Source organism: Eretmochelys imbricata, chromosome 10, assembly GCF_965152235.1.
Source record: "Eretmochelys imbricata isolate rEreImb1 chromosome 10, rEreImb1.hap1, whole genome shotgun sequence".
NCBI lineage: Eukaryota > Metazoa > Chordata > Testudines > Cheloniidae > Eretmochelys > Eretmochelys imbricata.
In genome coordinates, this window is record NC_135581.1 from 54,173,714 (window position 1) to 54,192,804 (window position 19,091).

Consider the following 19,091-nt stretch of genomic DNA (forward strand, 5'->3'; position numbering starts at 1 on the left):
ATGCAATTTGATGGTATTGGCCTCCAGGAGCTATCCCAGAGTGCTCCATTGTGACCGCTCCGGACAGCACTTTCAACTCAGATGAACTAGTCAGGTAGACAGGAAAAGCCTGGGAACTTTTGAATTTCATTTCCTGTTTGGCCAGCGTGGCAAGCTGATCAGCACAGGTGACCATGCAGTTCCAGAATCGCAAAAGAGCTCCAGCATGGACCAAACGGGAGGTACTGGATCTGATCGCTATATGGGGAGACAAATCTGTGCTATGTACTCCATTCCAAAAGACGAAATGCCAAACTATTTGAAAAAAATCTCCAAGGGCATGATGGACAGAGGCTATAACATGGCCCCACAGCAGTGCTGCGTGAAAATTAAGGAGCGCAGGCAAGCCTACCAAAAAATCAGAGAGGGAAATGGCCGCTCCGGGTCAGAGTCCCAGACATGCCGCTTCTGTGAGGAGCTGCATGCAATTCTAGGGGGTGCCCCTACCACTACCCCACCCCTGTCCATGGATACCTGCAAGGAGGGGAGTCTCACACAACAGGGATGTGGATTTTGGGGATGAGGAGGAGGACAGTGCATAACAGGCAAGCAGAGAAACCATTCTCCCTGACAGCCAGGAACTGTTTATCACCCTGGAGCCAATACCCTCCCAAGGTGGGCTGCCGGACCATGAAGCCGGAGAAGGCACCTCTGGTGAGTGTACCTTAGTAAATATAATACATGTTTTAAAAGCAAGCATTTTTAATGATTGATTTGCCCTGAAGACTTGGGATGCATTCATGGCCAGTACAGCTACTGGAAAAGTCTGTTAACGTGTCTGGGGATGGAGCGGAAATCCTCCAGGGACATTATTAAGGGGACACTGAGAGGTGGCCATTCCTGCTGGGCTGTTTGCCTGTGGCTGAAAAGAAATCATCTCCACTTTTAGACATGCGGGGGGGGGGGCATTTACGCTGAACTGTTCGCGTTTGGCTGGCAGGGATCTTCTCTGATACTAGTCACGTGGTGGGAAGAGGGGTGAAGCAATCATCGCAGAGAATTGGGTGGGAGGGTTTAGTTAATCCAAAAACCACAGCCCCTCCTTTTAAATGGCCAACCCAACAGGTGCTTGGTATGGGAAAGGAGGGCGCTGCTGTTTGAAACCATTCCCACTTGTTATGAAGGTTGAAGAAGCCAAAAGACTGTGGCTTACCATGGCTGCCTGCAAGCTGAATTCTGTTGCCCGGCCCTGCGTGTGTGATCTCTCTCACCAAACCGGCAGGCCCTCAATATAAGAGACAAAATGCGACCTTGTACCGAAAGCACATGTGCTATGTCATGTTAACAGTTTGTTTCACCGTGAAAGAGTCTACCCATTGTTCTCTAAAATGTGTCTTTTGAAATACTACTCTCCCTTTTTTCCTCCCGCAGTTGCAAATGTTTCAACGCTCCCCTATCATCTCCGTCCCAGAGGCTAGTGCAGATAAGAAGGCAAAAAAACCACACTCACGATGAAATGTTCTCTGAGCTCATGCAGTCCTCCTGCACTGAAAGAGCTCAGCAGAATGCGAGGAGGCAAACAATGGCAGAGTCCAGGAAAGCAGAAAATGTACGCGAGGACAGGAAGGATGAGCAAGATGAGAGTGTGCGGGAGCAAGAGGAGAGGTGGCAGGATCCAATGCTGAGGCTACTGGGGGTTCAAACTGATATGCTCCGGTGTCTGGTGAGCTGCAGGAAAGGCAGCAGGAGCACAGACCACCACTGCAGCCCCTGTGTAACCGCCCACCCTCCTCCCCAAGTTCCATAGCCTCCTCACCCATAGCCTCCTCACCCAGATGCCCAAGAACATGGGGGGGGGCACTCTGGGCACCCAACCACTCCATCCCAGAGGACTGCCCAAGCAACAGAAGACTGGCATTCAATAAGTTTTGAAGTGCAGTGTGGCCTTGTCCTTCCCTCCTCCACAACCCCGCTCGATGCTTCCCTCCTCCCCCACCCCTCCCGGACTACCTAGGCAGTTATCCCCCTATTTGTGTGACGAATTAATAAAGAATGCATGAATTTGAAACAACAATGACTTTATTGCCTCTGCAAGCTGTGATCGAAGGCGGGAGGGGAGGGCGGTTGGCTTACAGAGAAGTAGAGTGAACCAAGGGGGCGGGTTTTCATCAAGGAGAAACAAACAGAACTGTCACACTGTAGCCTGGCCAGTCATGAAACTGGTTTTCAAAGCTTCTCTGATGCGCAGCGCACCCCGCTGTGCTCTTCTCATCACCCTGGTGTCTGGATACGTGTAATCAGCGGCCAGGAGATTTGCCTCAACCTCCCACCGTGCCATAAACGTCTCCCCCTTACTCTCTCAGCTATTGTGGAGCACACAGCAAGCAGCAATAACAAGGGGAATATTGGTTGCGCTGAGGTCTAACTTAGTCAGCAAACAGCACCAGCGAGCTTTTAAACGTCGAAATGCACATTCTACCAGCATTCTGCACTTGCTCAGCCTATAGTTGGACAGCTCCTTACTACTGTCCAGGGTGCCTGTGTACGGCTTCATGAGCCATGGCATTAAGGGGTAGGCTGGGTCCCCAAGGATAACTATAGGCATTTCAACATCCCCAACGGGTATTTTCTGGTCTGGAAAGTAAGTCCCTTGCTGCAGCTGTTGAAACAGACCAGAGTTCCTGAAGACGCGAGCGTCATGTACCTTTCCCAGCCATCCCACATTGATGTCTGTGAAATGTCCCTTGTGATCCACCAGTGCTTGCAGCACCATTGAAAAATGCCCCTTGCGGTTTATGTACGGGCTGCCTTCGTGGTCCGGTCCCAAGATAGGGATATGCATTCATCTATGACCCCACCACAGTTAGGGAATCCCATTGCAGCAAAGCCATCCACTATGACCTGCACATTTCCCAAATTCACTACCCTTGATAGCAGCAGCTCAGTGATTGCGTTGGCTACTTGGATCACGGCAGCCCCTACAGTAGATTTGCCCACTCCAAATTGATTCCCGACTGACCGGTAGCTCTCTGGATTTGCAAGCTTCCACAGGGCTACCGCCACTCGCTTGTGAACTGTGAGGGCTGCTCTCATCTTGGTATTCTTGCGCTTCAGGGCAGGGGAAAGCAAGTCAGAAAGTTCCATGAAAGTGCCCTTACGCATGCAAAAGTTTCACAGCAAATGGGAATCATCCCAGACCCGTAACATTATGCGGTCCCACCAGTCTGTGCTTGTTTCCCGGGCCCAGAATCGGCGTTCCACAGCATAAGCCTGCCCCACAGCCACCAGGATGGCCAAATTGCCAGGGCCCGTGCTTTGAGAGAAGTCTGTGTCCATGTCCTCATCACGCTCCTCACCGAGCTCCCGTCGCCTCCTTGTCTGCTTTTGCAGGTTCTGTTTCTGCACATACTGCAGGATAATGCACTAGGTGTTTACAGTGCTCATAACTGCCGCGATGATCTGAGTGGGCTCCATGCTTGCCATGGCATGGCATCTGCAGGAGAGCAGAGTTGCAGTGGAAGCAGTGGCTGACGACGGATGCCATGAGAATAGATATTTATCGAGAACGACGACAGGACCTGTGAGGTGGATTCATGAGAGCAGGAGAGCAGAGTTGCAGCGGAAGTGGTGGAGGATGACGGTTAGCACTGTGCATGTTTCCCGAGGAAGAACACACGTACCTGGGAGCCCATGACAGACAACATGGAGAAATTCGCTATTGAGACAATAGCAGCAGAGCAGAGTTGCAGCGGAAGCGGTGGATGACAACGGTTAGCAGTCCTACTGCACTATCTGCTGAAAGCAGTATGGCGTCTGCATGGAAAAAAGGTGCAAAATGATTGTCTGCTATTGCTTTCATGGAGGGAGGAGTGACTGACAACGTACCCAAAACCACCTGCGACAATATTTTTTGCCCTATCAGGCATTGGGAGCTTAACCCAGAATTCCAATGGGTGGCAGAGACTGCGGGAACTGTGGGATAGCTACCCACAGTGCACCGCTCTGTAAGTCGATGCTACTCATGGTAGTGAGGACACACTCCGCTGACTTAATGCACTTAGTGTGGACATACACAATAGACTGTATAAAATTGATTTCTAAAAATCAACTTCTATAATATCGACCTAATTTTGTAGTGTAGACATAGCCTTACAGATGGTTACCTTGTATTTCCCTTTCCTCCAAGCAATTGTATAGGTCCAGATGTTGGAGCAGACCCATAGTACCTCTTTCTACCCTTCCCAAAGATCAGTCTAGATTTCACACGGTGAGCATTCACAGTATTAAGGGGCTTTCATGAACCCTATAGCCATGAAACATACCCAAGATTTGGTCCAGTGTTAACCAAGGTAAGTGTAAAAATAGTCCAGTTAGGAAGTTTGAAATGAAAAATATAAATACAAAATGGAAAACCAGTGGTTGGTCAGTAACAGAAAGGATCTGTGCATAGTTGTTTATGAAGGCTTATTCAGTATGGTGCTGTTGTTAAAATGGCAATTGCAGTCTTGGAATGTACACAGAAGAGTATCAAATATAACAGCCAGGAGACAATTCTTGCTCTTTACACAGCACTGGTCAGATCACAGCTGGTGCATATGAAAATGACTCCATAGCTGGGCACTGTACTAGAGAGACCTCATAGAGAGACGTTTATTGATGGGATGGAGGAAAGATTAACGTGATGAAGTACCACAAAATGAGTAACTTTCATACGCCTAAGTCTCCCAGCCTCTAGGGTTCGACTTCCCTTTTGTTTTAATCCTGTAAAATAAACAATAATAGTGCACTTTTCTGAAGAAGAAAGGGGGCTAGTGGGAAAAACAGGAGGTGTTCTTAGGGGAGCAGAATCTCTTGCTTTTCATTTGCTTCATTTGCCTGTAATAGTTAGATTAGATCAGGATCTCTTCCTATTCTAGTCCTCATTAATAAAAGATTTGCACTGTCTGGTTTTAAGAGCACTTGCTTCTCAAATACCCGGTCAGGTTCCTCATTCACTTAGTGCCCAGACCTGCTCCCTTTGCAGTCCTGTTGTCAATAGAAGTTTTGCCAGTGGGAGCAGATTTCTGCCCAATGAAGTCAATGGCAAAACTCGCATTGAGTTCAGTGGAGGTAGGAAGGGTGCCTTTGGCTGCTTTAATGGTGGTGACTGACATACTTGACGGCAATGGATGTATTTTACTATTAGCCCATCTCTATTTACATTTTTCATTTTACTGGAGGCGTTAGGCTTGATTTGGAACTCTGACTGGTTTTAAATCAGCCTAACCCCATGTGTATGACAGTTAAAACAATCAATAATAAAGAAACTACAGTCCTTCATGTTATGGTGTATTAGAAGATTTCTGAAAATATCATGGGGGGACCACATTGCCAGTGAAAAAGGATTGGAGATGATTGGAACTCTGCAAATGCTAGACAGAGATCTGATGAAAAATCAGGCGAAGGGCACACTCTAAGGCAGGGCTGGGCAAACTTGTTGGCACATCAGAGTGGGGAATTGCATGCAGGGCCATGAATGTAGGGCCGGGGCAGAGGGTTGGGGTGCAGGAGGGAGTGCAGAGTGTGGGAGGGGGTGTGGTGTGCAGGAAGGGGCTCAGGGCAAAGGTTCGTGACATAGGAGGGGTGCAGAGTGCGGGAGGGGGCCCAGGGCAAGGGGTTGAGGCACAGAGAGAGGTATGGGAGAGGGCTCAGGGCAGGGGGTTGAGGTGCAGGAGGGATGTGGGGTGCAGCTTAGGGGGCTCAGGGCAGAGGGTTGGGGTGCCGGGTGCAGCAGGGGGCTCAAGGCAGGGGTGGAGGGTGAAGGAGGGGTTCGGGGTGTGGGCTCCAACCCGACGCCACTTACCTTGAGTGGCTCCAGGGTGGCAGTGCGGCTAAGGCAGGCTCCCTGCCTGCCTTGGCCCCACGCTGCTCCCGGAAGCAGCCGGCACCACGTCCCTGCAGCCCCTTGGGGAGGGGGGAGCAGAGGGCTCCGCGCGCTGCCATCGCCTGCGGGTACCTTCCCTGAAGCTCCCATTAGTTGCAGTTCCCAGTCAATGGGAGCTACAGGGGGCTGTAGTTTGCCCACCCCCGCTCTAAGACATAGGCACTGAGTTTCTAATCTACTGCGGGGTGTTCCCCTCTGGCTCTGCCCAGGCCCTTTCCCCACTCTGGCCCTTCCCCCAAGGCTCTGCAGATCAGCGCCTCTCTCTCCCTCCCTCCGCCTCCTGATGCTCTGAAACTGCTGATCTGCAGCGGGCGGTAGGTGCTGTGGGGTGGGGGGGACGGACGCTAATCTGTGGGGCCTGCTGGCAGGCAGGAGTTGTTGGGGGGAGGGGGAGTTTCTGGTAGGAGGGCTGCCAGTGGGTGATTCAGCCCCGGAGCACTCACAGAATTGCCACCTATGCTCTCAGGGTTCAGTGGGAGATGCATGTTTACAGGCACTGGAAGGGAAAGTTGATGGCAGAGGAATACAAAAGGCATAAAAAGAAGGTCTTGGATGGGATGATGTGGTGTCCTAGGTGGATCCAAAGGGCTATATAGCCACAAAAAGATTAGCGGAGGATTGTACGGAATGGGCTGCCATGGTTGCTACTCTCCAGTAATGGAGATGATGCATAAGAATAAGAAATTCCATTAACTTCAATGAAGTTACTTCTGATTTTCTGTCTGTATCCTAGACACTTTTGGCTCCTATTCCTGTAGTATTGGAGCACCTCACAATCTCTAATGTATTTATCATTACAACACCCTCGCGAGGTGGGGAAGTGCTATTATCCGCATTCTACAGATGTGAAACTGAGGCACAGGGAGGCTAAATAGCTTCTCCAAGTTCACACACACAGTCTGTGGCAGAGTAGGGAATTGGTCCTGGGTTCCTCAAGTCACAAGCTAGCACCCTGATCACTGGAACATTCTCTCTCTCGGAGGAGATCAGAAGCAGGTCCTCTGATTTTTAAAGGACATATTTTCAGGAGACATACTGGTACTGATGCAGGGACCTGTGATCTGTTTGATACTAACCTTCCTCTTCACGTTGCTTTGTGCCTACACTTTATGAAATGCCCAGATCGTCTTTAGAAACAATGCACCGAGTGTGTGAAAAAGTTATTTTTGATGTAAACACAAGAAAACTCAGGAGAATATATTTTAATTTTAACTGAACATGCCATATTAAATGTTTATAACAGGAGTTTGCATTAGTTTGGTGCTGTTTTCTCTCCAGAAAGTGCATTGTGGTTCATAGTAGCATGGTTTGCAATGGTTACTATGGTAATTATTTCTTATAATGAATAAGTTTTATAAATGGCCAGAACTTAATGAAGAGTTCCCGCAGGAATATCTCTTTATCAACTCAGATTGCTCTTTCCTGGCTTTGCACCCCCTTTGAGATGTGGTGGGGTGTTATACAATGCAGCAGGCATAGAACAGCTGTGGCATTTCATCACTTCGGGTATTTCCTACACTTTTTGCAAGTTAATTCTGCAGAAAACCCAACTAAATGATGCAGAACTTTCTAATGAACCAGACCTTAAATTTGCACGTTTCTATTTTCTTGTACTTTGGAGCTGCTATTCACCGAAAGCTTTTATGCAAAATGGGATAAAAGTCCATATCATAGCAATATAGTTTTAAGGGTTATGTAAAAAAAAAAGTTTGAATAATTCTTTTCAAAGAATTGAAAGATACGAGCTTCTTTTTAAAGCTGCATTATAAAATTTCTTACTGTATACAATATACAGCCAAACTAATGTGAAACGGGCAATCTATCTATTAAATGTTGTATTAATTCTGGTCAATATTAAAAAAAAAATTGGTGGAAATGTCATTGGAAAACCCGCCAAAGATTTTACAGTTTTTTCCTGTTCCATCGACCAACCCTGATAAATACTCTTTTATTGATAGAATTAAGTTGCTTGTGGAATTGATAACAATACTCTTTTTTCCCCCCTAAACAATCTATATTGTGGAACATTTTGTAAAGGCTGTCAGACAGGAGAATGATAAAGATGGACTAAAATCCAATGATCAAGTTGGCCATTGTATGGCTGACTGACATGTTTGATTGGCTTCAATGGGATCACTTGTGTGAATAAAGGTTATTAGAAGGATTGGTGGCTTTATTGAGTGGCTCCATACATCTGGCTCCAAACATCTGCATGGATAGAATTATGTGATAGAACTAAAAGTGGATTGTGTGCAGCATGCAGGACCGGCTCTAGGCTCCAAGCACGTGCTTGGGGCGGTACAATTCCAGGGGCGGCATTCCGGCCACCCTTTTTTTTTTTTTTTTTTCTTTTGGCTTGGGCATCATTTTTGCTTGGGCAGTTGTGTTCTTGGAGTGGCAAATTTTTTGCTTGGGGCAGCAAAAAGCCTAGAGCCAGCCCTGGCAGCATGGCTTCCAGACCCCAGACTGCCGGCATGGTCAACAGCACATGAAATCTAGTCGGGTTGGAGGAAGCAGCACTTAGCCATACAAGACAGGGCACACAGCATTATAGGGGAGAACTGGTAACTATCCCACACCTTCCGTTTGTTTTTCTGTTTTGAAAGCTCATGAGCAAAGCTGTGAAATTGAACAGGGTTTTGCTCTAAGATGGGCCTTTGGAATGTCACTTATGCATTTTCATACAAATAGTCATATGTGAGTGAAGAAAAAACAGTTCTTTAAAAAATATTTTTAAGGATGAACATCCCTTTGTGTAGGGTGAAAACACACAGGTTAGAAATTTGACATGTTTTTTAAAGTGAAAAATTGGCAACTGGTAGAAATGAGATGAAAAACCTGTTTCTGCTTTGCAAAATAACTACTTTGAGTGAAATTTCACAGATGTAGGGTTTATAAGGCTTTCAAAGAATGTGCTTCATTCAAGTTTCCCAAGATTTGTCGCCTCTTCATTTTTAAAACTTTTGCCCACTCTCCTGAATTAAAAGATCCAAATTTTCTGCACATTTCCACCCACCAACATACATACTTTTACTCTGATACTTTTGCGTCTGTTCATCTTTAGCTGATTTGCAGCCTGACACTGAGCAAGGATAGAAGTGAATAGTTTGAGTTATCAGTGTAAAGAATGTAAAGCCCTGAAAGAGTGTAGAGCTGTATTATAGTGCACCCTCATTTAGCCAAATGATATGTGCACACAAACAGTTTGGATAAACAATACTTTGGGTAACCCAGGGGATGGTTTCTGTAAGCAGAGTCAGGATGAGCTTCACCCTGACATCTGGTGGTGAGGTGTGGCAAGTTGTGGAAAAGAACTTCAGGGGCTGACCATATTTGCATAGGCACACCCACCCCGCCTAGAATGAGGCCATAGCTGCCCAAATAGTCACTTTGGCTGCTGTGGGATCCCCAGTGTCTCTGTTATTGGGGTAGAAAGAATAAATTGTTATTATCCTGATTATGGGAATGAAGGACAGTGGAATTGCACTTGGCCTTTTGTTATGATGGAGGGACTCGCCATCAACTAAGTAGCACTCGCTAGGCAAGGGACATGGGTTCCAAAAGTCTGTGAATTGAGAGAGGCTGGGAACAGGTTTTAATACTTGGTGGCATGGGCCCCCTTACATGCTAATTGCACTTCCTCCTCTCTCCACTGTGGAATATCGGAGCTAATTTTGATTCCATTAGGAGTCTAGTTACAGGCTGCTGAGCTGAATTCTCTTGGGGCTAATGGTGCACCAGCACTGAGGTTCCCCTACTACAAGCTGAAATCACAAAAGAGCTGGAATCACTAAGAGCTGAAATCACTGAGTATTGTGTTAAGTAGTGGGGGAGCCTGAAGCTATATGGTAGAGCAGTTTGTGGGACGGCAAGCAGAGTGGCTGGTGGAGCAGAGCAGTTTACGGGACAGCGAGCAGAGCAGCTGGCAGAGCAGTTTGCGGGACGGCGAGCAGAGCGGAGCGGCTGGTGGAGCAGAGCAGTTTGCGGGATGGCGAGCAGAGCAGAGCCCGATGGAGAGGTGGGGCCATCAGTGTTGGACCATGTAAGGTGCCCCTTAACGCCCCCCCCCAATTTCCACCCAGGTTGGGAGGTAAAACTCTGCAGATAAACTTTTGAACTCTGGGGCCGCCCTGACCAAGGACAGAGACTTTTGGGTCATTGGACTTTTGGGACTTTGGGTGATTTTGGGTTGCTGGACTCAAGAACCAAAGGGAAAGGACATGCCCCAATTTGCTTGGGGTGGGTTTTGCTCATGGGTTGTGTTATGAATCCTGTTTGTGGTGTTTCCCTAACATAATGCCACATTGTTTCTCTCTGTTATTAAAAGGCTTTTTGCTACACTCAGACTATGTGCTTGCGAGAGGGGAAGTATTGCCTCTTGGAGGCGCCCAGCGGGGGTGGTATATATTTGTCCCAGGTCACTGGGTGGGGGCTCGAGACGGTTTTGCATTGTGTTATTGGTATGGAACCCCTAGATCCTGAACCCGGCCCTTGTTGCTGCCAACTCTGACAGGCAGAAGGGTTACATTTCTATAAGCTTTCTACCTACAAATTGAGCTTGTGTCCCCCAATGGGTATTAAAGGATAAACAGAATTTTCCTGTGAGATACTGTTGATATCCTGATCAAACCATTCATAAAATTACAAAGTAGATAAGCTATGTTCTCTTAAAGTTTTGGAGCAGAGCACTTGTCAACTCTCCATTTTAGTCTAGTTTAGTAGTAGTTTTAGGGTCTTTCCGGCAGACATAGAATATGGGAATTACATATATCTTTCCCCCCCGAAAGAATTATGCAAGGAGCAGATTCTGCTAAGCATATGCTTTCCTCACACCTGTTTTTATAAATGCACCTTATAAGTAGAGGTTGGTTCAAACCAAAACCCTGGATCCAACTGTCAATACCTTCCTGCTTCCAGCACACATGCCAAACTTTGGATATTTGGTCAGGATTTCAACTCTGTGGGTGGGCCCTGTTTGTATAATGCATTGAATCAAAATCTCAGATCACCTTTGAACTAGGCAGAAGTTCTGTTCTGGACTTTGCAGCTTTGGGCCCATGTTCAATACTAGTGAGAGATGCTGTTGTGTCTTATATGATGATACAAGATGGTGAATAATCTGGGCACAGGTTTCAAAACTGAGCCCAAGGGCTTAAATGTGAATATTCTGTGGAAGAAAACAATAACATGAGATGCTCAATGTGTTGTACATTAATTTTACATTAAATAAAAAGCCTGGTTATAATTAATACATTTGTGGCTAATATTGCAATTCTGGATGTCAGATTTACTACTTGAGCTGAATAAGTAGACAAAGGGTTTTTTCCCCAGGCTTGCCAAACCTTTTCAGAAGTGATCTATTTTATAGAAAGTTTTAAAACTGGCTTGTCTTGACAGACAGATTTACATTTCAAGTATTTCAAAGCAACTCCATCAGAATTGCTTGAATTCTTCATCCATCTATCATTCAGCTAATCTCTTTGCTTTTCCCCTTTTACTGAATGTACTTAGTGTTCTTTTGTTGAGAGCATTGTTTTTCAGACTGTGCTAACGCATCTTTAATCATAGCTCACCTCTTTCTTATGCATTTGCCTTATAGTTCTAGGTGGAATTGCCTCTTCAGATTTTTCCTCTCTTTCAGTGGCACATTCAGACTCAAATTGTTGTGCTCAGTAGTGCCATTGTCACATTATAACAGGGAAAATGCTTCATCATATGTTGCTGAACGAGATGAAATCTTCACTAAGGAGCTGAGGGATCATGTTTGAGAAAAACATTCATTTTTATGCACCAAGTTATTACGGTGGAAAAGGAGACATTAAGGGTGTCATAGTATTTTCAACCTCTTAATACTAGTGGAGTTTGTTGAAAGATTGTGGTTCCTGAGATTTTAGTATTTAATGTATTTGGCTCCAGGACGTTGAAAGAGCTGTTGAAATGGCCATCTTGTATCCAGCATGTTATTTATCCTGCATCGAACATACTGACCAACAATCATTGTCTTTAAAATGTTAATAAATTGGATAATGTACTTTTGTATATTTTGCTGATTAACAAAGACAATCCAACTACAGAGGATAATTTTTAAACATTGCTACTAATTTAAGTATGATCTGGAACAGGCTGAGTGTTCGGATAATTGCATAAGATGTAGCAAAGGTGTGTGTACTGTCGGCTTGTTAATCAGCAGCCCGATATTGTATTTGTACACTGACTGGAAAAAGAAAAGGGGGTTTAACTGAAAGGCGCACTTCACAGCAGGGCAAGGAGACTATATAGGGATATGTGGAGAAGAAAAATCTAACTCCAAATAAAAGATGAATTAGGAAGGGTTTTACGATTTACCTTGCCAAGATATCTCTTAACAGCCTTTACAAAATGTTCTTTATCATATTTTTCGCTTTCCAAAGCTGTTTACATTGAAGATTTGCTCCTTCACAGCCCATCTATGTGTCCTTGTGGAACAAAAGCTGAATTTGTGATACCACAATCATTTGTATGATGTCATGAGCATGTGACTGATGACTTCATTATGTGATCAATAAGATGATGAAGGTCAGAGGCCTATTAAGGGCCTTATATGGTGGTGGAGGGGTTGGTTTGCCCTATTGCAGAAAGTGGCATGGAGGTTCAGCACCCAAACCGAAGGCTTTGAGAATCTATTAGAGGGAAGGACCATCTGCTCAGAAACACTGTGATTCCACACAACCATCTGATCTGACCTTCTATCTCTTACACATACTCTGCAGTCCATAGGCAGCACAGCTCTGAAAGGAGCTGTGCTTCTGGGGGCTCCTCAGCTAGCTACTGCCTACAGAGCCCTCCTCTACCAGGGCCTGGCTTACAGCACACAGGGGCATCCCGTGCAAAATAAAGCTCAGAACGATAACAGCATTGCCTTGTTTCGCTGTAATGGGCTTGCAGGAAGAGAGGAAACAGTGATGCTATGGAAGGAGGCCATCCGTCTTCCTGTCCTCCCTCCTCCCAGCCAGACATCTGGATCATCACAGGGGTGCATTTTCAAATGTCGGGCATGGGGTGGGCCTGCCATAGAACCATCTGCCCCATTCTGTGCCCTGCTAAGACATTATCCACTGACTGTGCTCCCCTCCATCCACAGAAGTGAAAAGGTATGTTTGGTCCTGACATACAAATGGATTCAATAAATACAAAGGGGAACACACAATAAGACTGGAGAAGTGAATGTCCTTTGGTATAAATCTCCTTCCTGTTTCTCCAAAAGTTATCTCCAGTAGATAAGCCCCCTTTAAAGAAGACATTGCTGTAAGGGATATTCATAATCTAAAAAAGAAGTGGAAGCAAGTCTATTGATGTAGAGAATACATCTGTGAACCGGTGGTGTGCTACCAAAAAAACACAAAACAAAACCAAATCTAGAAATTCATCGCTGAGTAAATCAGTGGATCTAGAGCTCCATCATTCCTGCACAGCTAATAAGACATTATGAATTACCTCTCAGGTTATCTGCCAGTTTAACCATAATAAAGTAATAATGAAATATATTCTGATTATGGGCAAGATTTGAAGAGCCTTTTATGAGTCAAAAAAGGGTCAGGAAACTCATTTTGACTTATTTGGAAATTCATTTAATTCAGAGAATGCTTTTCTGCATTTTTAGGAGGCACAGCGCTGGTTAGATTTTATTTGCCTGGTAGACTGGCTGTGCATTTTAACAGGAGTCTAAACCTTTTATGTAGATCTTGCAAAAGAAATATTCAGCTCGAGTTCATCTGTTCTGTACTCCTCCCTTTGGTGCATAGGGCAGCAAACTTTACAAAGTCTCTGTACAGCTTCTAAAATCCTTTTGAATTTCTGGAGACTGAGATTCTCTGTTTAGCTGCAGGTATTAGATATGGAACGGAATGTTGACAGGTGAGAGAGAGAGATTTTGCAGATGATGTAAGCAAAAAAGCAAGATGTCTAACCAAGACCCATCATGTAAGACTCCTGTGGATACTCTCTCCCTTCTTCCATTAGACCATTTTGAATCTGTACAATAGCTTACACTTTAGACCTGCTTTTACGGTTGGTTTTCATGGCTTTGGTATGGAGGCAACAGAGGAGGGGAGAATTCATCTGCTAGGTTTTAGACTGTTTCTAGGAGAGCTCATTTCCCATACTTGCTGTATATTTCTGATCTGTTGAAAGTGAATCAGAAAAGACAATGGTTTATAAGATGACACATCCCTTTTGAATTGTGGCAGAAGTGGAAAGCAAGAAAGGACTAAACCAAACTGAGACAGTACTATAGACACCTGCTGGGCACAGAAGGCTCCAGCTCAGTGGTGAGCAACCTGTGGCCCATCAGGGTAAGCTGACTGTGGGCCATGAGACATTTTGCAGATATTGACCATCTGCAGGCACGACCCCCTGCTGCTCCAAGTGGTTTGCTGTTCCCAGCCAATGGGAGCTCCCGCAGCTCCCATTGGCCGGGAACAGCGAACCACTGCCATTGGGAGCTGCGGGAGGCCGTGCCTGCAGACGGTCAATGTCCACAAAATGTCTTGCAGCCCGCAATCAGCTTACCCACCACTGCTGTAGCTTCATGCCTTGATAAAATACAGTAGAACCTCAGCTACGAACATCTCAGGAATGTAGGTTGTTCATAACTCTGAACAAAAGGTTATGGTTGTTCTTTCAAAAGTTTACAGTTGAACATTGATTTATTATACCTTTTACTATGCAGAAGAAAAATGCTGCTTTCCTTTAATATTTTTAACACAGGACTTGTACTGTATTTGCTTATTTATTTATTTATTTATTTATTGTCATCTCTGCTGCTGCCTGATAGTGTAGTTCCAGTTCCAAACGAGGTATGTGGTTGACTGGTCAGTTCATAACTCTGGAGTTCATAACTCTGAGGTTCTACTGTACCTTGATAAAAATTCACTGGTTCATTCCTGCCTCATTAATACTTAATGGCATGCTCAACTGCAGCTGGCAATAAATATGTATCACTGGCAAAAGGGTCAGTTGGGATTTTAATGGCTGATCATAGGCAGCAACTCCAGCCATCTGGAACTGTATGATTCAATAGGAGACAAGTCCTGTGCACACGGATGAAAATTGCTTTATCATCAAATCACTGTACATCAGATTGACTTCACCTGCCCTCCCTCACCCCTGAATTGGTATTGAAATGGGCAGGGCCTACTAAAGGAAAAGATGTACCAGGGATCAAGTGTGGGAAAGCAAAAGTGAAATATCCTTGAACAGTTGTCTAAGTGCTTGGCCCTGAAAGGTGTAGTCAATGGGAATTAAAGGGTACTCCACACCTCCCAAAACCAGGCCCTTAGTGACCTGAGATTAAAGAATGGAGAGTGTGTGTTTTATCTTTTAAATCCCCAAGCAATATGCATGCAGTGTCTTAGTCATCTCCAAGTTAACTCATTGCAGATGTCATCTGCAAAGATTACAGTTTAATGTTATGTCCATTTGGTCCATGCAATTACAAGATACGAGAGTCTAGATTTTTGTACTTGGCAAAACATATTTTCCCAATGGTGAAAGCAAATGTCCAAAGCTGTTGAAATTTTCCATAATAGTTTCAACTCAAGTTCTTTTCTGCTGTTGAAATACTTTGGAGGGTGGTAAAACAATTCCATGATTGCTCCCTAAATTACAAGTTGGAAACTAAAGCCTTCAGCTGAGATCTCAACTAGTGATCTGGCATAAGTATAGATACTTTTATTTTTGGTATTTATTTATTTAACAAGCTAGATGAAATCCGTTTGGGTATACATGTACTTTCCTTATTAATGGATACTCAGACAGCTCCAGATGACACAGATTCAGTTGTTCACACCTGTCCTGCCAGATGTTGGTACTTTGCTTGACATGTTCCCATGTGATGTATTGGGAGCAGTGACTGTGCAATTGCAGAACTGATGTAATAAGAGGCTGAGTCAGCATATGTAATTAGCAACTGATGAACACCCATTTGAAAATTGGGGTATTTCCAGCTGAACTAGAATGCCTAATGGCTTTTTCCTTCCAAAAGGCTTGGGAGCCAACTGTATATCTAGTAGACTTAGTCAATAGTCTCATTCTTTCCTTTCTTTGGGACATCCCATGGGGCAGTATCGGACAATTGCTCTTCTCTTGTGTGGGGGTTTTATGGAATTCAGTCTAGTTGTTTGCTTAGTAAGGGTTAGCGGGAAGATATGGGCTGTGATGTCTTCAATGTACATCTAATGCCTTGCTTTAGATCTTCCTCTCAGCCAGCCTGTCCATTGCAGCATAATGACTTATCTGGTGCCTAATAAAGATTGGGGCACAGATAAGAACTATTTGATGGATACTCGGTCCAGATAAGATGGAGGTCGTGTTAGACGGATGGCCCATGCAAAAGAATAATGAAGACATGGAACGGAATGTTGACAGGTGAGAGAGAGAGAGAGATTTTGCAGATGATGTAAGCAAAGAAGCAAGATGTCTAACCAAGACTCTCAGCAAAGAGTGGAAAAAAGGAATGGGAAGGAGAGGCTGAGCAGGGATTTAAAACACAAGAGCAGCACATGGGGATGGCAGGTGAGGGAGGAGATGAGGGAAGAGAAGTTGAGTTGCTTGTCCAGGAACTAGGGTTACCAGTTAGCAAGTGTGAAAGATCATGACAGGAGGTGTGTGGGGGGTAATAGGTGTCTCTGTCAGACAAAGCCCAGAATACTGGGGCTGTCCCTATAAAATTGGGACATCTGGTCACCCTACCGGGAACAAATAGAAGAGTTGACATGGAAGGATGAACGTACAGAGGAGGAAGTTGGAATAGTCATGGGACTTCATCCCAGGGCAATGAGTGGAGCGAGAGCAGTAACAGAGTGGAAGGAAGGGGTGATAGGGCAGTTAAGTTGCAGAGTGAAGAGTTAGTGAAGAGCAGCACAGATATTGGAAGGAGCATGGGGAATAGTGATAGCATTGTCAGGGTGTTGCAATGAGAGCCTGAGCCAGAGGCAGCAGGAGACTGAAGACTCTTTTGAGAGAGCAGGTTCATATATAGGTCCCCTCCAGAAGAGAGCTGCAGGTGCCAGCGACCAGGCTGGTGAGTTTGATGTCCCAGGGTGGCTCTTTAGTGGTGGGAAGGGGAATGGACTAGGGCAGAGCAGACACTCCAAGCTCACTCCAATGCTGCCTGGTTAGTTAGCTGGAGACTGAAGGATGTTCTGGGCAGGGTCTCTTTGCAATCCGCACCTGAAAGAGCTGCAGCATGGAGCCGCATGGGCCGTGAAGGAGGAGGATGCTGAAACCCACCGTATCCAGAGTGATTCTTGGGGGAGGGGGACAGAGGAGGGAATGCAAGGAGGCCTAGCTTACCACCTTAATGCCCTGTGTGAAGGAGACAGGAATGCTATGCCCAGTGGCCATGTTGGGATGAGTTCACTTTGCTTGATTGAAGCTCCCCGGCTCTTTCAGCTGGGTAAGGCATCCTTTAATCCCCATGGGGAAACATTTAGCAACATACATGTCATGTTAATCACCTCAAATATAACCTAGAGAATGTCAACAGGGTGAGCTAAGTGAGTGTTGTAGGGCCCAGTGATGGTGATCCTAATGACCTGGGAACAGGCTACTGATGGGTGATACACAAAGGACTTGGCTTGTTTAGGAATCAGGATTAGAATATACAGGCTATTAGCCACTTATTTCTAACTCAGACAGTACCACATCAGCATGTCTTCTCCTATCAGAAGGCATCAATCAGTAAGCAGAAAGCCCTGCTTGATAGCAAACTAGGCCATAAATAATGCCCTCGACCAAAGCACAAAAAGCCCTCAAACTGATGAGAACAAAACAATACAAAACTATTAATTGCCTCTTTAAAAATATAAAACCAGTCTCCTGCTCGGAGCAATGTTAACTATTTAGGATCTTTCGTCGCTAATGACCACTGGATTCTGAGGGGCTGGAGTTGCCTTCCCAATTATTTAAGAACCTGAAGCAGTCTCTGAGTGGTGATTATTAAAAAGAAAATCAAAGCAATGCACTATATTGTACATTAAAATGATTGTTTTATGGCACTGTGTTTTTATGTAATTTAACATTTAGGAAACTAAAGACAAATTAGAAAAATTCTATTTTCCCCCCCTATTTCCAAGGTTATCTTCCTAAGTCAAAAATATGTTGGTTACCATTTTGTTCAGATCTTGAAGGAGATTTTCCCCAGGGGAAAAAAGGGAATTTAATATTCCCTCATTCCTCTTTAGGAGCCATATTAAAATTTTAAGTAGAGTTTGGCCTACCACAAAGCCTACCTAATGCTGAGGAACCCGTACAGGTGGACAAATAAACAAAACACTTGCTGAGGAGCACAACTACTAGTGCTATTTAGCTGGCTGAATATCAACCAAGGAGTACCTGGCTGTTGAATATTCACCTATCCCTAGTTCCTGGCAGTTGCTGCCCCACTTAGCTAGGTTCATCCCACTACTCGAGGCCTCAAGCTCCTCGCATCACTTCCCTAGAGCCACCTCCTGCAGAAGGGAGGTAGACAGTGGCCTTGAGCCCACCCTTTCCCTTTAGAGGTGGGAGCTAGCTAGCCCTCTCATCCCCATTTTTTCCTCTCTATAGGACAGTGTGATGGTTCTCAGGGGTACCCAGAGCTGTGAGGCATCTCACTACCACCTGTGTTTAGTATGAGGAGGCCTCGCCTATGCCTGCCATTGGTCAGCTCCCAAACACCACGAGCAACACAAGTACTCCCTTCTCGGTCTCATGGGCCTTGCTGTCTCTCTAGAGGTTAACAATTGGCACACTCCAACCCTCAAGCTCTCCGAGCGCCTCCCTGGAGTGACCAGTCCCGATCCACTGAACACTTTCAGATCCACAGATTCACTGCTTCCAAAGATGCAGAACATGACAGCTTACCAGTTCCACCTCAGACCACCGCTCCACTTAACTCTCAGTACCTAGATATGTCTCAAGTGAAATTACATATAAGTTTATTTAACACGCTTAGAGATTCAAGTAACAGCAAGTAGAAGTACTGGAAACAAATGATTACCTATAAAATCCTAACACACATTCTAGAGCTGAGGCTTAATTAACAAGATACTCTCATGCCTAACAAAATATTGCTTACCCAAAATCTTTGCAGCACTTTACAGCCAGATTGGCAGTGACCCTCCTTTCATGAGACAAACTCCCAGCTTGCCTTGTATGTGAAGGACTCCAT